The sequence below is a fragment of the Odocoileus virginianus genome, chromosome 5 (assembly GCF_023699985.2).
Source record: "Odocoileus virginianus isolate 20LAN1187 ecotype Illinois chromosome 5, Ovbor_1.2, whole genome shotgun sequence".
Classification (NCBI taxonomy): Eukaryota; Metazoa; Chordata; class Mammalia; order Artiodactyla; family Cervidae; genus Odocoileus; species Odocoileus virginianus.
The window spans coordinates 93,546,718-93,550,746 of record NC_069678.1 but is presented as its reverse complement, the minus strand read 5'-3'; the positions used below and the strand labels follow the sequence as shown (position 1 = coordinate 93,550,746).

The following is a 4,029-nucleotide window of genomic DNA, read 5'->3' as shown; positions in this document are numbered from 1 at the left end:
ACTCTCTCCTTTAGGGGATGAGCAGTGGCCACCTGTCTACTGAGCAGCCATTCGTGGGGACCCCCGTGAGGGCCAGGGCCGAGCAAGGCACCAGTGTGGACGCACGTTGTCAAAGAAGGCTCTGCACTGCTCAGAGATGGCGTTGAAGGCGGACCCCAGGTCCCCTTCCCGCAGCTCGACCAAGCCCTTGGCCAGGACCTCCAGGCCCTCGGAGGTCACGCTGGTGCTCACGCGCCGGGGCCCCGAAGGGAACTCAGGCACTTCTCCAGTAAGAGCTTCCGGTACTGCCTCACCTGGGGGGCACGGGGCCATTAGGCTCCACCTGGCTGCCCGGGACACGCCGCCATGGGCCCCTCACCCCCGGCCCCCACCCCAGCCCCCACGGACCTTCCTGGGGGCACCGAGGGCCATGTTGCCGAGGGCGCACAGGGAGAGCACCCTCAGAACCTCGTCCTCCTGCTCCGCGCCCTTCTCCAGAATCGCACCGCCCGCTTCAGCAGCTTCTTCTGGTGCAGGATCGGGTCACTCATGACCTGGAAAGGAGAACTGTTCACAGTCACCCCCGAGAGAGGTTCTCGTTCCTCAGCCTCAAAACGGGACAGGTGATTGCTGGGAGCCATTATGGGAGATCCCGCCCATGACGAGGTCACGAAGAAAATACCGGACAGGCAAGGCCGTCCGGGACCCCATCCATGACGAGGTCATGAGGAAAATACCTGACAGGCAAGGCCGTCCGGGACCCCATCCATGACGAGGTCACGAGGAAAAAAACCTGACAGGCAAGGCGGTCTAGGATAAGGGACCCTCCAGATTGGCCTCGGCCTCTGCCCCACCCTGTATCCTCCCCCTTTATCTGCCGTTGTTCTTGTTTGCCCTGTTGCAGATTCTTGTGTTGCCTGCCAAGAGTTCTCCTGCTCTGCTTTCACTGAATAAAGAACAACTTAAAACCCTAATTAATAAATCTCCTGGATGCTGGTACCCTATTAAGGGGCCAGGGATGAAGGAAATGCTTCAATTCAAATCCTTTTGCTGGCATTTTGGCTTGTTTGATGAATGTATGCTCTCATTGCACAAAATGCTCATGATTGTTCTAAACATCCTAAGCACAATATGTTAACAAAAGAAACTATTTAGCATAGGTCCCTGTGTGGGGTGAGAAAAGCTCCACAAATATTATAGCCACAAATGTGCTATAGAAAATAGAAAATAGTTTAGATAGAGATTAGCTGGCGACTTCTTGCAGGTAATTAACTTTAAGACTAAGAGCCTGTTTTGTGCCATATCTACTGTTGTTGCAATCCTTTGCATTTCTGTTCTGTAAAAATGTAATCCTATCTAGTTCCCGTGGAGATGACACCTAATAGAAAGAAAATAGATTAACCACAAAAAAGACAGGGTCGGCTACTGAAGTTGCTTAAAGTTGCACCAGGTGCAAACCATAAATTGTCAACAGGCCTGAAAGCCAAAAGATATTATACATAGAGATTAACCATAAAAAAGGCCCTAATAGGCACAGAGCACTTTGGGGGTGAGGAAGCCCTATTAGAAAATACAAAAAATATTGATTTAAAAGTGGTTATTGGATCAACATTTGATTGATGTTAATGTGCTGAGGTTGTGCAGTGGAAACTATTGTTAATATAGTTGGAGATCTGAAAAATAAGAGTTTAGCTCTAGTGTAAAAACAATAAGATAATTGTTAATTTTAACCAAGAGCGCTAAACAGGGGCTGCCTCACCAGAGCCACAGAGTCTTTGTGTGTTAAACTTTTTAGATACATTTAGCTGAGAATTTCTGCCAAAAGACTGACTTTTATGTTAACAGGATTATGTTTCTATTATGCTGCGACTTGCTGTACCGTGAGAGCGCCACTTCTCTGTTTCCTGCTGAGCTCAAGGCCAGAAGCTAATGCACAAAAATCCACGGGAAAGACGCTCATAAACAAAATATACAGCGCACACCTGGCTTCGTGCAGGACACGCTGATGTAACGTTAGACCAAGTCTGTGTGCTTATCTTCCCCTTAGAAATGTACCAGCTTAGGGTATAAAGGTGACGGTGAAAAATAAAGCAACTGCCAGACTCTGCTGCATATCCTGGTCTGGTCTCTCTCTCTCTCTCTCCCTCCCTCGCAGACTTGGCCCTATCAAGGCCGGTCCTACGTGTCTCTCTCGCCGACGCCGTTCGTCCTGAGGGTTCCCCTGGATCCTGCTGGGGCTGGACCCCGGCACACGTGTACTGGGCCACCTGGGGACTTTGGTCCTGGAGGCTGTCACCTGGCTCGAGGCCTGTCTCCCAGTCTAGCACTAAGACCTGGAGACTGCCCAAGCCCTGGAAAGCAACAGCACGTGGTGTCTCCAACCCCACTTTGACCAGAAGCAGCACCTCGAGCCTCACCCATCTGCTCCTCAAGCCACACTGGGTGGGGCCTGCGGCTTCTGCTCCTGTAGGCTAGCCAGTCCTGAGATGCAGCAGGGCCTGGGGCTATGTCCATCCTCCCTTACCCTGGGGGAGCCGCTAGAGAAAAAGACTGGGGGTGTCCTTGGCCCAGAGGGCCTGAAGCTCTCCCCAAGCAGGGAGCGTTGACAAAGGGCAGGGAAGGCCTTGGTGACCATCCAGGCCCCCAGCTGCAGTCCCCAGCCTGTTAGAGTCAAGATCTGCCAAGACTGGAAAGATATTAGAAGCCAGCTTCCCAGGCTTTCTGCCTGAGACCCCGTGAAACTCCAAGCTAGTCAAGCTCATGGGCAGGGAAAACAGTACCCCAGAAGGGCCAGAGAGGGGCTGCAGGCTCAAGGTGTGCAGATGTGCTGGGCCCTAGAAGCCCCAAACGGGCTCTGCAACATTCAGATATTCAGCAGGTTTAGGGTAGTCAGTGTAGGCAGCAGAGCCAACCAGCCCTCAACAGAAAGTCTTAGTAGCTCAGTCATGTCCGATTCGTTATGACCCCATGGACTGTAGCTCACCAGGCTCCTCTGTCCATGGGATTCTCCAGGCAAGAACACTGGGGTGGGTTGCCATGCCACTCCCTTTTCCAGGAGATCTTCCTGACCCAGGATCGAACCCAGGTCTCCTGGGTTGCAGGCAGATTCTTTACCACTGAGCCACCAGGGAAGACCTAGCCAGGGCTACCAGTAAATTCTTAGCCAAGTTCAGCCTCCTTAAACCTTGGAATGCGTGGCTCTCCAGACAAATTAGCTTCTTTCCCTTAAGCCTTGGAATGCCTGGCCCTTCAGACAAATTAGCTGGTTTCCCTGAAGTAGCTGGAGCAAAGGGGAAAAGGTGGTTAGGGACAGGATATGCAGCCCTGTTGGATGAGGCCAGGGCCTGCAGTCCTGACAAGGCCCTGCCTTATTTCTGCCCAGCATGGCACTTGCTCAGGTTCAGCTTCTGAAGGCTGGGCACAGCAGCCAAGACACCTGGCGACAGGTCAATCAGGCCACTGCTTGTAAGACTCAGGCTCTTTAGGCCATGGCAGGAAGCCGGAGCCTCCAGTGCTGTGTGCCCTACCAGAGGGGATGCCAAATTCAGCTCCTGCAGCTGCAAGGGGGCAGCTCGGCCATGTCAGTGCTGATCACAGACAGCGTGTCCAGGTTCTGCAGCCCCAGTCCTCCCCTACAGCTACCTTCACCTTCATATGGTCCAAACACAGAGTCCCCAGCTTGAGCCTCTGGAGGGCCCCAGGACTGGCCATCTTCAGCCAACGGTTGAATGACAGCTCTAACATCCCTGGGGGCCAGGTATCCCCAGAGGAGGGGCCAAGCACTGGGTCTGGGAATATGTCAACCAGCTCCCCCACATTCTGAAGGCAGCTGGACTTGACCCTCAGCCACCATAGACTGGGAGGCAACCAGAACCCCATGTTCCCATCCAGGCAAGGGCCCAAGAGAAAGAGGTGCTGGAGGAAGCTTAGGTTGCCATCAGGGAGTAGGTAATCTGTATAGAGGCCTATGAAGAAGAGCTGTCCCAAGCCACTGAGAGCTCCTAGCAAAAGCTGAGGGAGACGTAGACTCGGGGTCAGGACCCTGAGCCC

General features: G+C 53.2%; 1 long non-coding RNA gene across 1 annotated transcript; it reads left to right on the top strand.

Annotated features, from left to right (window-relative positions):
• The first annotated feature begins 618 nt into the window (after positions 1-618).
• Positions 619-1,021, top strand: LOC139035292 (uncharacterized). Its single transcript, XR_011487964.1, has 2 exons — positions 619-700; positions 756-1,021. It is a non-coding gene; the product is annotated as an uncharacterized lncRNA (long non-coding RNA).
• Positions 1,022-4,029: the final 3,008 nt, after the last annotated feature.